This window comes from Cotesia typhae, unplaced genomic scaffold (assembly GCF_013202065.1).
Source record: "Cotesia typhae breed Kobodo isofemale line unplaced genomic scaffold, CoteBio_Ctyphae contig_5, whole genome shotgun sequence".
Classification (NCBI taxonomy): Eukaryota; Metazoa; Arthropoda; class Insecta; order Hymenoptera; family Braconidae; genus Cotesia; species Cotesia typhae.
The window spans coordinates 4133905-4150265 of record NW_027423757.1 but is presented as its reverse complement, the minus strand read 5'-3'; the positions used below and the strand labels follow the sequence as shown (position 1 = coordinate 4150265).

At 31.5% G+C, this 16361-nt stretch overlaps 1 protein-coding gene across 3 annotated transcripts in view; it reads left to right on the top strand.

Moving 5' to 3' along the window:
• The window catches only part of LOC141531336 (uncharacterized), a 314633-nt gene that overhangs the window by 150305 nt on the left and 147967 nt on the right, over nt 1–16361 (top strand). The window lies entirely within an intron of this gene.

The following is a 16361-nucleotide window of genomic DNA, read 5'->3' as shown; positions in this document are numbered from 1 at the left end:
TGATTTTTCGTGAGATTGCTGTGTTTTCTTCTTTTATTTATTTTTTATTTTTTTTTTTTCTATAAATAAATATTATGTAGGTTGCCGTGATTCCTTTGTTCAAGCTCTGCCGATATAAAGGCTCTGGAAATTTATCCTAGTCACCGTCATTATAATTATATTATAACCGTGCGCACTCATTATGTCGTTTATATGTATGTAATCTTTTGTTTACCGTTGTATGTCGCGGAGTCATCGAGCTCTATCGGAATTGATCTTACACCCTGCTTGGACGTTTATGCCAGTAACGTTTGTATTAACTATTAAACATAAGAAGGATTCATTAGTGAAGGGCTTGTTAATTTTTATTCCAAGAAAATTGTAATTTTTTTTAAGAATTCTTATTTAAATAACAAGAATAATAAATATTAACATTTATTTTATAAACACATAGCTGCAGTTTAATTTGACAAAATGAATTTAATGTACAATTATGCTTAATTAAAATTATTTTGAAATTATAATTGAGAATAATTAAAAACAATTTTGTTAAAGTTGAAAAAATTTATTCAAAAAAAAAAAAAAAAACAATGATATCAAGTTAATTCAAAATAATTTCCCTTAATAAGCAAAGTTATAGATTATTATTACATTAAATTGAATCCTTCTGTGGGTGTAGGTGTTTTTCCAGTCAGTATCAATGAAGCAAACAGGTTATAAACAAAAAATTTTGTTAATTCTGCATAAAATATATTGCATTGATTGAAATATTGTAGTTGTTAGTATTCAATTATCAAGACAAACTGGCTCGTTGTGTAGCTAATAAATAAAATAACAACTTTTGTTTCTTTGTTGGCAATAAAATATTTACGGTATTTTTATTTAACTCAGTAATGGGCAAAATACCACGAGTCTCTCGGGTATTTCAACATTCTTCAGTAGGTAAAAAGCTTAAACATATTTTCACTGTTACATATTTTTGGCTTTTTATTATAATAATTTAAATTCTATCTTATTATTAAAATTTAAACTTCAGGTGGAAAATAATATTATTAATTTTAAACCAACCAATTTAATATCATTAACATGTACTGAAATTCGAAGAAGAATAAATGTTTTTTAAATGTCACCGTCATTAAATGACTAACATTTAAAGAAAAAAAAAAAAAAAAAAAAAAAAAACAGAGTCTAGACATTTAAATTTATTTTTGTAGAAATATACAACTCGCCCGATTGAGTCATAAGTAAAAAATAAATAAACAAATAAATATAAAAGTAATTAGTGTGTTTGTCTTCTCCGTGAAAATTCGGTAAATAAATAACAAACAGTCTCAGATAATTTACCGTTGAGATTCACCGGGGAATCAAGGACAAGAGCGGTACAATCTATCGGCGTCGCACGTAATTTACGGGCGTACGACATTATTCGGTACGCTTGTCTTTGCGTAATAGAATGCTCTATGAGGACAGTCGTAGAGAGAACAGAGGAACGGCAAAGGGTTAGAGGAGTTGAAGACGAGTAACATTACAGCCGACCACTCTCAGTCTCCATTTCTGTATATCTGTATCTGTAGAGAGAGCAGAGCGAGAGGAAGATGTCGTAAGAGAGCAAGAGATATATCTGTTAAGGGAATAGAGGCACGCAAATGGCATTCCCTGGTCAGTTTGGTATGCCTGTATGCCGTCATCTGTTATCGATTTCGGGTTATGTTGAACCCTGCCGAATATCTCTCACTTATTTCCCCATATAAATACATATTGCATACCTTCACCTCCAAATCCTCGCTTTAGTCTCGCCTTGGTTCGAAAATCGATTTAATTATTTATAATTTTCAATACATGACGTATACGCAGATAATAGAGTTATTTAAGTGGTTAATTTAAAGGTAAAGATCGATCATTGAAAATTCATAAATTTAATATTAATTTTTTTGAGTAGCAGCTTAGAGTGTTATTGCCCCAAAATAAATAAACAGTACAATCTTAAAGAAAATGTATAAATAAAATCGATAACAATCTAATTAAAAATACAATTACAATACATTCATATTTTGATTATAAAATGATCCCTTGAGGCATATTTTGATTCGGCAAACTTTCTCGATATCTTTTACACGCATGCTGATGCCATGTAATGATTTAATTGGTTTTTGGATAAAAGTTTTATTTTAAAAAAATCCCCCGGAGCAGTTTGGTACCCAATCCAACAAAACTAAAATAATATTTCTCGCGCCTCAGGCTGATTGATAAATCTCTTTGATACTGAACACTACTGTGTATTATATTATAATCCGCGTCAAATGTTATCCAAGATAAATCGAGAGGTAAATGAGCATGTATCAAGATTTATATTATACGGAATTTCGGGCATTAAAAGATTCCAATAAAAAATAACCCGAGGTATATCACACATAAAACACTGTACTTCGGATAATAGACGACGAGAGCCACGATGATGAGTCGTATTAATAATAAAAAAAAATACGTAAAAAAAAATATATTAATAAGAAAAAAGTTACAACAGTAATAATAAAAAAGCTTTGAAAACACGCCTCTCCAACTAAACCAACTCTACTCTATTCTCGGCGATCCGTTTAGTCGCCCGGAGGCGGAGGCAACAGTCAAAAAGTACTTCCGCCATTACGAGTAGAGAACCCGTCGTGCCACAAGTGAGAGTAGTCTAATGTATATATAATAATGTAATGCGTATATATCTATATATTTGTAAGAAGGAGCGAGAGAAGAGAGAGCCTAATAATAGCAAAGACGCGTTATTTGTTCGTAAACCATTCGTCGAGAGTAACCTCGGGCCCCAAGTCGAGTATGGGCTTCAGAGCAGAGTTCACTGTAGTTTGGGTGGTCGCTAAAGTAGAGAATAAATAATAAAAAACACCTCGAACAGCCAATCCACACCCCACATCTGTGTCTAACTCGATCTCTTTTCATCTATTTTACTCCGTCTCTCAACTTTACTTGGTTATGTTAGCTCGTCTTGTATATAGTACACTGTACACAGCTCATATTCTTTCATCTGACACAACAGACACTCGTTATATTATTTTATTACCCTACCGCATACATTTGTAATCGAAATATGATATGCGCTGATATTCACAGAATCTTCTTATCTCCTCTGTATTATCAGCCCTTACGAGTGCTATTGTGTCTTGATGAGAATTTCACAAGATTAAATTTTGTAACATGTTTTTTTTTTTTTTTTTTGTCTAATGAAAACAACTTTTGAATCAATTTTTTTTTTTTTCGTGGCAAGAATCAAAAATTCTTTTGTCACGATAAACTTTGTATTTAAATTGAAAACTTTTTTTTTGAAAATAGAAAACTACAAATTATCAACACAAAAAAAAGTCATAATATTTTGAATCAGAACCGGTTTTCTGTTAAAAAAAAAATTTATTTAGTAAAATTTGAAAATTGTTTGGACAAAAAAGAATTAATAAAATTCTTTTTTTTATTTAAAAAAATCATTAAATTTAGTGTTATGTAAAAATTATTTAATTTATGATAATTAATTAATTTTACATTTGAAGTGATTAACAGTATTTGGTCCTAGCGTGTTAGACTAATAGACCGGGAACTTCCGAGTTTTAATTTATTGAGAATGATAGGTTTGATTGAATAAATAGTTCGTTAGGTAAATTTGATAAATATATTATTTAACTAAAAATTGGTTAAATTATAAATTCATTACAAATAATACAAAAAGGTGAAATCTAATATTTTCTTTCATACAATGCGGTTTCAAATTGTTAAAATTTACAAATTAATAATTTTAAATTTTACCTGGTACAATTGGTGAATCTTGTTCTTTTTCTTTTCGTTAATTTAATTCACTTCACAACTTTACTTTATTTTACAATTGGTTGTATAAAAAAAAACAGAATTAGTCGTAATCTATTGATGATGTTAACACTAGATAGGTCAAAACACGAAGAGAGCGAACACCCAGCAGCTTCCCGGGTCCGAGATTTTTACGGGCCCTCCGTTGTCAATTGGAGGGAGAATTGAATACCCTCTCTTCGGATGTGGCGGTTTCCCCGTATTTTGATGTACAAGTATAGATCACAAGTTATCTTATTATACTTGTATGCTTTTACCTCCTACACATTGTACAACGATACTCTTACTGGTACACTTATGTTAATGTATAGGCGCATCTATACACACACAAATGCACACGGAGATCTTAATGTTACTTGTTGTTTAACATATGAAAATTTTTGAATATTAACATTTCTTAAATTAATTTAATATTTAAACAATTTCTTCGAACGATTTTATCAATAATCGGATGATTTCTTTTTTTTGTGATCGATAAAAATTTTATTAAACAATTAGTCAATTCCTTTTAATAATTAATTTGTAACTTTTAATTTATTTGCTTTTAGTTTTTAACATTTACTAATTGTTCAACTTGAAATTCTTATTTATTATTTTTACCTTAAATTATTTATTATTCTCAAGACATTATCTAACTAAATTTATTTTAGTTATTCTTCAATATTATATAGAAAAAATAAACGTTATAAAAAAAATATGTTTTACATAACATTAGTAATGAAAAATTGAATACTTCAAATTGTTTGCCTATATTTGGTTGCTCGAGTTCGTCATGCAAAAATTTAGGGCAGTAATTTGCAAACATGACCCTTATAAACCGCAGTTTAATTAAATTTTGTTGAAGTGAAAATTAATTACAGTTTTTAATCACATTCTATACTTTATTAATTGATCCACTAACAAATATTTCAAAAATTAAATCATCAACATTTCGATTTATTAAAAAAACAAAATTTAATTTATTGAGTTAAACATCACACTTATTCAATTTACTTCATTAAAAATTCGACAAACTTACTTTCATTTAATTTTCATTTTAATTATCTCCAAATTAATTATTGAACATTATGCAAGTCTCCTCATCATCAATGTAGATATGTAATTCATTTGACTTAAATATGTTAACACTAGCTGTTACCCGCTTAGAAATTAAAAATTTTATTTGTTTACACCCACTCCCGCAACTCTTACTAGGGATGAGTAATCATAAAATCCGCTCATTGATCATTTCTAAATTACATATGGGAGATTTCTACCAAATTTGGAGCTTGTAGAATTCCGTAAAATCCGTCCTTAGCTGACCTCTACTCGGTAGAAGGAATATTCCTACTAAATTTCAAGTCTCTACGTCTTATGGTTCCGGCGATATCGTAATGAGTCAATATATAGATCGAAATCTCTTATATATATAGATAATATAAAATTATTTTGGAACAGTATATTGCGTACTGGAATACAATACAATACATATTCCGAGTTTACAGTATAAATTTCGGAGCACGGTGGGATGCATGTAAACAGGAACTGTTAATAATATAATGACTAAAGAAAATAATAAATATAATTAACCAGAAATATTAAATGGATATTTTCCTGTTCTGTTGTGTTATTGGTCGACACTCAATGCTCGGTCTTTTTATCTATATATATTTATATGCGTCGAAATATATATAGAGAGTAATTTGGATGCACAAGTGGCGCGTTAATTACGGATATGCAAAAAGCGAGGGTGCTATGGAAAGCGGCAAATACATTTGCTGGAGCTGTATTTAACTCAGGCACTCAAGTACAAATTTATTCGTCTCTCTCATTCTATCTATCTTTATCTTGAGTAAGGTATATACATATACGTATACATTTTTACACATATATATTCGTGAAGCAACGCATACATAATGTATAGACGTGCGTTCATTTTCGTCGACCAAACAAGTTCTCTTGCTTTCCATTCTCCCTTTGCTTGACTCGTTTGTTGTTAAGAGGGAGTCAAGGATGGTTCCTACTACTACTACTATTGCTACTACCACTACTAACACTACTATTGCTACTCAGCATCCCATCTCTGCTCGGTACTATAATCTCGACCTTATTTAGATGCTTCGCTTCCTATGTATGCCTTGGTACAGCGCACTCGCCGTGTATAATAGTACTGGGTACTAACACTGTGTACTGTGTCGCGATGGAACGAATAAGAACGAAAGAGAAGAACCACGAACCGGCACTCGACCCTATTTGCTCCTCGGAGTTTATTGTCTCTCGATTCTCTTAACTTAACTCGGTTGCCTTGTGCACTGGCTTCATCATCTTTCTGAGTTACTGCTCAAAATGTCCTTCCCTTTATTTATTTATTTATTTATTTATTTATTTACATACATATTTTATTATATTAGATGTATGCACATATATAATCTCCACATGTTATTATTTATGGATGTATACTCAATTTAAAGAACTACAGTACATACATTTTAGTGTATATGGATAAATATCGGAATTTCGCGTAATACATGTAACAACTTCCCTTGAGGTGACTCATCAAGTAAGAGCCTCAGTCGATGACTGCTCGTTAAAAATATAAAAATGCTTGTTAAAGTAACTAAATTATAAATGAGCAAAAATACTTTAGCGAAAGTCGCTTCTGTTTGTATATATGTATATATATGTTTTTAAGATATTTCGACAAGAGTATAAACTTTGGACTTAATTTAATTAAATTTAAATTTTAAACTCTCATGCTCAAGAGTATTGGATTTCTGAGAGTCAAATGGACTTTCTGTAATATTCATCTCAATCTTCTTTGCTCTACGTACATACTTTTCTAAGGTTTTACTAACTAAAGTTACTTTACTTTATTCGGGACTGAGTTTCCGGAGTTTAGACCCAAGAGCGTGGGATCTTTCGCGGAAATTTTATAAGAGATTAATGTTCTTGTACGGTGGTAATTTTATGTCAGAAATTAGTTTGGAGGTACAAGGACATTGTGAAGAAATTTTAAGTAAAACTACAGTAGAGAAGTTAATATTTACATATTAGTACGTAAAGTAAATTTTGAAGTAAAAATGTTAAGAAAGTTAACAGTAAAAATTTTTAGCATTGTTGGAAAATTTATAAAAACTTTTTGGCAAAGGTTTTTTTTTTTTTTTTTTTTTGAGATCAAACTGCAGCATTTAGTAAAATTTATTCATAAATATAGCAACAAAATATAATGATTCGTCTTTTTCTACACACCTGTTTGATTTTTCTTCTTTGAATACTCGAATAATTAAATCTCTTGGATAGTTATAATTATACATATCCATATATTTTTGTGCCTCAAAACTTAATCTCTTTTATTTTGCAAAATTAATTTATTCGTTGATAATGCACAGTCGAGAACTGGTTATTAAACTGTGATAAAAAAATACTTGATAAAGTCAAAAACAATGTATAGAATAGACAGACTAAATGTTCGTAATCTGTATGAAAAATAAAAAATAAGAAAAAGTAGTGGCTGTTGATTACTCAACATTTTATCATGCTTACTTTCAGCAATTTCATATCATTTTTCACTCATTTTGTTTCATTCATCCGCACACTTTTGGTTCCCGTACGGTGAAAGATAGTAGATTAACAATGCATTAATTACTGTACACTCCCCTGTGCAATTCTACCTCTCGTGCTGCACATGCACACAGTATAGGCGCTCTAGAGCTCCACACATCAGGAACCGGTTGAATTTTCGAATTATACCCGGCAGATTACTCGGATAAAATTCAACCGCGGTCATATTTGCATTTGCATATCAGAGCCTGCACGTTGTAACGCTCCGGGACCAGAGGATACACCAATCTTTTTTTGTATTTATTTATACATACATATATTTATATAAATTTCATTTTATTTTTTTGCTTTTCGACGCTGAAAAGTCGTCTCTCATTATACGTGGTATTAAATTTTTTCAAGCTGTTTTATTTAAAAAAAAAAAAAAAAAAATTGTTCATTGGAATTGAGAAACAAATTTTTGTATTATTAAATTCTTATGCAAATAGGATTTATTTATAGGTGTATTTTATCTCTTTATTTATGTATTTTTTTGTATATATCAATGTGTACCACATTGCGAAATTAGAGATTGGAAGTGACGATCGAGTTACTTTGAGTATTGAAGAATCGGCTTACTTGGGATTTTATATTGGTATTTTTATCCGAATGATATACTCGAGATACGTAGGTGTAGTATCAGCTTTATGTATACATATATAAAATCGTTTTCTTATAAAGTTAAGATGATGACATAGATTTGTATGGAGATATTACATATAAAATAATAAAATAGAATAAAAAATGCTATATTTGCGGAAATTTATCGTAATTTGATCGTCAGCGGTTTCCAGATCGTGGTTATGAAAACGAGACCAAAAAAAAAAAAAAAACGGAATGAAATAGATAAAAAATGAAAAAAGGCGATGTTGTCTCTCGAGTATTAAGTTTTCCCAGTTGAATGATTCGGAAAGTCGAACCGTTGATTTTAAAATCGCCGTTATAGTATAGAATATAACAAGGTGTATCAGTATATCTGTGTAATGACCAGTGGAGCAAGTTTCGAGCAAGAGATGCTCATGGGACATTAATCCGACAGAGAATCGAGATCGACTATCGCGATCATGATACTACTCAACTCTTTGGTTCAAATTGCGCAGCAAGGGGTTGCTTTCTGTTGTACTGTTTTGATTCTTTAAACTAAAAAGTACAACTAAGGCAAGCAGGCACCCGAGACGTGACTAGGGAGGATTAAAAGCTCAACTGGTCTGTTTGTTTTGTAAAAGAATAATCGATATTGCGAAAGATCCACCAGAGAAGACTACAACTACAACCGGAACACAGGAGAACGTTGACGTTAAAATATAAGATGAAATAAAAAAAATAAAGGGAACAAAAATGAGCAAGTTGTATAGAAGACAAGTACAGTGAGAGCAAGAGGAAGCTAAGGGGCTAGATAGGGAACCAGGAAAGGGAAGACCGAGCTGAGAGCTCAGAGCCGAGAGGGCGAGCAACAGCCGCTGCTCTTTTGTTTTCTGGGACAAGAGGTAAGGGTGGCTTCGTTGGCTTGAAATCGTTTTGGACTAGATGTCAGAGAAAAGCCCTTACTCTGGTTTCTTCCTCATCTTACTTTTTTTCCTTAACTTTTATTTTTATTCTACCCCTTTTGTTTTATTCTTTTAAACCAACTTTTTCCTTTTACCACACGCCTCTACGTGCAGTCACCTGGATAGGATGTGGACCTGGGTATCTCGCGAGGCTGAGTGTGCGTCAATTTAAAAAAAAAATAAAAAAAAAACAACTAAGTAAAGTAAAATAAAAGCAGTGGTATGCGTTTTTTTTTTCTACGACTTCAGTCTCCTTTCTCTTCTTTGTTTGACTGGTTTCCCATTTACTAATTTTTATTTTTATCTTTTACTTTTCCTTTCCTTCTTTTCACTCAATGAAAAGTCTGGGTTGCTGGCTGGGCTAGATATCTAACATATTGGATTGCTCACTGGGGATTACGTACCTGAGGGAACGAATCAGACAAAGTAAGAGCCAGCAAAAAAATAAGAGACAAGAGCTGGCTGGAAAGAGGGAAGAAGAAGAAGAGGCGGACGACAATTAGCGAAGTGACTGATAGAAGACTCCCGGTGTACTGTCGAGTCGATCATGCCCCTGCTGCACCGGCTCAAATATATATATATATATATATATATATATATATATATATATATATATATATATATATATATATATATATATATATATATGGAGAGAGTCTCTATCGTTAAACCCCGTACCAGGTTTTCACTTATCTTGGATAGGATACGGATAGAAGGGCTGAGGCTGAGGGCTGGTAGAAGAGGAAATAGCAGAGACAAAGAGGAAAACGTTGAGCAGAGGGACATACGGACGTTGCTTAGCACCATTGTACGCATCGCGCGCATTGGATAGCTCATGCTTTTCTATGCGGCACACCTACATCCACATAATGAGAGCATTGTCCATAGAAACTATGCAAGCATTGTTGTTAGACGCGTCCCTTATACTTGTCACGTTTTTTAAATCCTTTTTTTTCGTTATTTCGACATTCTCTCACTGTTTTTCTCACTTATTTTTTTCCGGAGTTCTGTTCGTTATTCTTCGATAATATTATGCTCCTTCCATTCTTTATTACTAGATTTTTATTCATAAAAACAAATATACTTTATTATTATTTTCATTGTAAAAATTTAAGATTTTGATTGTTTATCATTATTCATTATTACCGTATAAGATGGTATTGAGAACAGGATAATAAGATAGATTAAGTGATAGAGCTCTTGACGCTTAATTTGGGAGATTTGGGTTCGATTCCCGGCTCTGTCCCATTCCAATTATTTTTTCAAAGTTGTCCCTGTCTTTTAGTAAATTTACAACATAACTATTATGACATTAATCCACCCAAGTCGTCTTTTACAATTGAAAATAAAATTTTGATTATTTTTATTATCACATTATTTCAATAAATTGCTGTGAGGTCATCGTTCCGGCTTACATTTAGCTTAGACGTTTGAAGTTGGAAAAGAGGCTACACTAAGTCAGATGGTCATATAATATCGCCCACGGCGTGGAGGTCATCGTTGTTTTGCTTCGTCGTATTTCAAATTAATATCCGCTCACTAACTTTACTATATATTCTGGTGTTAATAACTTGACATCAGAGAATAATTACCGAGTAAATCTACGTGAGATAGTCTCTTTTTTATTTAGCAAAACTTCTACCTATTTTTATAAAATAATAATTGTTATTAATCATCACAAAGTAATTGAGTTTTATTTAGGTCTCATTATAACTTTAACCAAACCATTATTCTCGCTAATAAATGTCGGATAATTTTAAAAATAATCTTTGATTACCGGTCTATTCTCCTCGGACAGCCATTGAATTAAGTACAAATTGCAGTTGTCACAAAGTTAACAACTGTCGTATTATAAATCCGTCTTTAGACTTAAATAATGATAAAAATTTTTCATTATTTTATTATTTTTAAAAAAGTTTCTCCCAACCTCTGATTGCCACATCAAACAATCATAAAAATGACATAAGCCCGAGCTTTCAATGAGTATACATCAAAGATCTTAGCATTCTAATAATGAAAAACTATTGACTATTGATGCAATCGACATTTCATTTATCATTCTTAAACTCATTTTTTACCGGAAAATTTCATAAGTTTTAAGCTTAAAGAGTGAAAAAGAGGCTGCCAGGATTTCCGATTCTCTCTTCCGGTCCCAACTTGCATTCTAAGAAAATCGCTTGGAATCACCGATCAGAACACCGTAACTGGAGCGTCGCATCGAATATAGATAAAGATTAAGATTAAGTTGCCACCGAAAAACTTTTAAACCAAGTACAAAAGTACCATCCGCGAGATAACAAAACCAGGAAAAGAAATAACGAAAGTAACCAGGAATGAAAAAGAAAGAGGGAGTTTAGTTTAGTTTGTCCATCCAAGGAAACCGGTTATTACTCGGTCGGTAGTGACCTTCGAGTTCCAAAGTTGCTGGGGCCGTGCAGGAGCATCAGGATCACTAGTTACCATGCACGCGCGTATTTTTTTTTCTCCTTTTTTTATTTTTTTTTTTCGTCTCATGTACTACCAAAAGCGACATTCGCCACTAAAATCCACGTTCGTTCTTTCAAATTTAAGCTGGTAGTAAATAACAACCGGTAATACAGAATAATAAGCAATACATTACAAATAAATCCTCTTACAAACGTAAATAACAAATAAGAGAGTACTATAAGTGATGTAAGAAGTAAAATTTAGCGGTTGGTTCCACAAAACTTCAGTTATTTTCCCAGTGCTGTATGTGAAATAGTTATTGTCAGCAAGCTCTTTCTCTCTTTGTCCTCTCTCTCGACTGGTTGTTTACACCGTCAGCAGTGGTAACTTGAGAAGTCCCTTGGGGGCTCTTTTGCAAGAGAGTATCTATGTGTATATCTATATATAAATATATACATGTATATATAAGATATATGTTGGTAGAAACAGAGGACACGTAATAAAGCTGGCGGAACCAAGAGCTGCTATTTTGCAGAGCTTTGGAGCTCTGTTGTAGTTATACACGTTGGAGAGTGTAGATACGCAGTCGCGATGCTGGTCCGTTTATTTTATACTCTCCAGACGACTAAGACGTCATCCAACCGAGAAAAACGTTACTATACGTTAGGTTGTCTTCTCGGAATAATATATTATACACTATACATCACTGTGCACAAAATACACTGTTTTGTTGTTTAGTGTCGAACGAGAGAGTAGAGTTCAGTAGGTTTCGAGGACATTCATGAATATGATTCTGCCAATTGTTGTCCTGTGGCCTCATACGCAAACTCGATATTATTCTTACTCTATTCTACTTAATACTTTTGTTTACTTTTAACTCTTCCTCCTCCTCCTCCTCCTCCTCCTTACTACCGTGTAATAAATTTGTTGAGTTATGACTAGTGACATATCAACAAAATGTTGTTTCCTAGGAAAGGGATTCTTTTGAAAGTTACTCAAACTAAACTCGAAAGTTATTGCGAATGTCACGAGGTCGTCGAGATGTCCATGACCGAATTATAAGGCTTTCTCTGTAATACTAAGACTAAGGATAAGATAATTTATTTATTGAAATATTTCTCTTATCTTTTGATGTTTGAATTTCTGTCCCCGGTGATGTGCTCTCATTACTCATTGCTCATTGTTGTATTCGGATTCTGCGCTTGTTACCCATAATAATATTCCGAGCAGTGATTCTACTGCGTGTCCTTAGTCATAACAAAATATACGTACATATAGTATAGGATAGTATACGGAATACGAAGTTCTATAATAGAATAGACTGTTTGGTTGTATTATATACATTGCATACATTGTGCTCTGAAAATTAGATTGCCGCGATATTATGCTTTAAATTGGTAGTCAGTGGGGTAATAAAACGTGACGGTGCCACGCACGATGTGCGTGAGGTATCGAAATTGCAGACGTAGTCATCCGGGAAATGAGGGCAAGTTACTTAACTTGCTCTCTTAGACATAAATATACGTACATATATATTCATAATAACATAATACCACCCTCAGTAATTCTTGTTCTCGTTCGGTCTTCTCATCCCCCTCGATGTTATTTCTCTTAATGCACGAGTACCGAGTTACTCCTCACGCACGTGCCATGAGGGAGTGACGATCCGTACAACGGCAGATCGTAATTCTAACCCTATCCTTCTATGTTAGGTTATGTGTGTACTTATTGCTAGGCATATACTATTACTGTTAGTATTGGCGTCACCAATCCGTGCTCAGGGGAATCGCGTCCTCGTACCGTCTCAGCCTTACCTATGATATTAACTATTCTTACTTGATTTTGTGCTGTACACTACGACGGCAATTTGATATACAATGTTTCATTTTCTTGTCTTTACTTGTATCTATGCTGTATTGCTTTTGTATTTATATATATATATATATATATATATATATATATATATATATATATATATATATATATATATATATATATATATGAAGATAAATACATGAATATAGTATGATACTTGCATATGGCGCCACAACGTCTACAAGTTATGCCAACAATCAAACGGTGACTAAGTATTCTAAGTATTCCATTTAATATTTGCTCTGTTCTTTAGTTATATCTAATAAAATATTAACTTGTAATTTCTTTTGTCCTCCGACATCACAATTCGTATGATTTTTTGCCTTTTTTTCTTTTTACTTTTAATATTAATATTTTAATCAAGGTGCTCATTGTACATTTTGAGTCAAGCTAGAACAGAATGAAGACTCCGGCAAAGAACTTTACGATAAAAAATTGTTATATTCTTGATTAAAAATTTCAGTTTTATGAAAATTACTTTTTATTAACATTTTTATTAAACTACTACTTGATTATTGTAATTATCATTAGTTCTCAAATTTTAATTCTTAAGATCGTCAATAGTGGCAAAAAAAGTCTGATTCATCTTATGAGATACTCGAGAAATTAAATTCTATGAGTAGTTCTTTATTTCCTTTCATTATACTTTTTTACATTCACTTTTTGTTTTTTAGATGTCACAGAAGTATGAATATTGCATTTATCCCTCTTTTCGTTTAAATTTTAATTAAAGCGCTAGTGTGTCTTGATAATTCAGAAAGATGTCAAAATTTAACTTTTTTATTAGGAGAAGATTTAACGATCATGTACCCTCTGTCGGAAATTTTCAAAACTACTATTGGTCAAAAAAAATAAATGGACACATATTTATTAGGGTGGGTCAAAAAAATCAACAATTTTTTTTTTTACAATTAATACGGAAAAATGGGTTACTAGGCACCTTAAAAAAGTTCTCACCAAATATGAACTCTTAATTTTAATAGGAAGATCCTCCGCGTCGCAGTTTTTCATTTTTTTCTCAGTCCAATAGAAAAAAATTCATTCCTCATCATTAATTGGTCGTACAGAAAAAATTTTTTTAAGAATTTTGTAGGAAATTTAATGCTCTACAAAAAAGGTATCTTATGTTTTTTCCGTAAACCTCACCATTTCACTAATATTGAAGATTTAACATTGATTATTTTAAGTCAAATGTCACTTTTGTTTATGAATTTTATAACTCGACAAGAAATGGCTATTATTGAATGGGCAATAGAAATTTTTGTAGCAAATTAACTGCTCTATAAAAATGGTATCTTATGTTTTGGCGATTAAATTAATCGTTCAAAAGATATTCATCATCAAACTTTCATGTATATCGATTTTAAGAGTTTTTGATTAAATAATCGAAAAATTTCAATTTAATCTATCAGTTTTGAGAAAATTTACACGAAAAAAATTTTTTTCATCAACTGAGAAACTTCAAAATATTTTTCAAGCTTTTTTTATGTGTAAGTATTTTTATGTACATTAAAAAAATAAATTGTACATTATTTATCGCTTAGTTAATCATTTATCAATAAAAAAGCAAAGTTTTCATTATAAATATATTATGATTTCAGTTTTAGAGAAAAAAATGTCCAATTAGTTATAAGAAAGTTTTTATTTCAATTTTCAACTGAGCTATTTATTTTCAAACAATTTTTTGTTGCAAGTAGGGTAGTTTTTTCGATGCTCTTTCACAACTTGCAATAAAAATTGAAATTTCTCTTCGTCTTTCGTTAAGCATTGGTTATATTCACTTACTAATGCGACACCTCGCTCTGCCACATCATTAACAACTTTCAATTGTGCGAAAAATTCTTTATTTTCATTATAACTCTCATCAGTAGACCATAAATCAATATTTTTGTCAAGAAAATCATACGGCAGATCAAAGATCTCAAAAGTTTTAATGACTTCTTAGAAACAAAGTCACTTATATTTTTTGCAGAATTAAATGTAAATTTTTTCTATCAATAATAAATCTTCTTGCTTTAGAATCTGTACCTTCGCGAGTCTTAACAGCTTCGACAATATTCTTCTTTATGTTTAATGGAACGGTATCATCAAAAAGTGATAAAATAGCAAATTCATCACTTAAGTACCATAAATGTGAAGTCATTTTTTCACATGTAGCCAAGGAAATTAAAGAATTAATTTTACTGTACTCAATTAAATTTTTCATAAACTCTAAGTCGTGATTAGCAGCAGAAGTCGCAGAAGTTGATGAAAACCAAGCTTTTACATACACCATAACTATGAAAATACAAAATTGTCGAAGACCATCCAATTCTTTCTTAGAAAGGTCAAATTCATCTCTAAAAATAAACATTTTTAGGCAATAAATTGCCTTTGCCATCCATCTTGCATGATGAACTGCACCAGGACGCTTGAAGAAAACTTGCTCTCGTGGCATTTCTCCCAGAAAAATTAATGACAATTCCAATATTTCTTTATAGTCATCTCGGGGTTGCGATAACTACCAAAAGTAATCAATTATTCGTAAAAATCAAAAATTATCCTCTACACTTAAAATTGTATTTAAATAATACCTGTAAGTATCGCTTAATAAATGAAGATAGATTATTTTTTTCATTCGTAATAATATTAGCAACAATACTATCTTCAACACCAGATTTATACTTCGTTTTATCGAATGTGTCCCAAAATTTTTGAATCTGCCAAATATTGGAACATTTGGTCCGGATGATACTGGCCAATAGACTTCGAATGCACTCCTTAAAATGATCTCATAAATATGATGGCGACATGGTAACCAAATTAATTCTTTTCCTAAGGCCTTTTCAATTTCTTTACATGTACCATGATGGATTCCTGTATAGTAAAAATAGATAATTACACTTTAAGTTCTGTATTTAATAAAAATTGTAACGCATATTTAAAATCTATAAATAAATAAAGAATTATAACTAATGGGCACGTGTCGAAAATTTAATTAATGTATGAAAACAATTCAACTAGAACGATGAAAATAAAATTTTCTTTTAAATATTTTATCATTGATTAGTTACCCGTATTAACCGCAGTCGTGTCAAAACACATCGCCTTGATGTA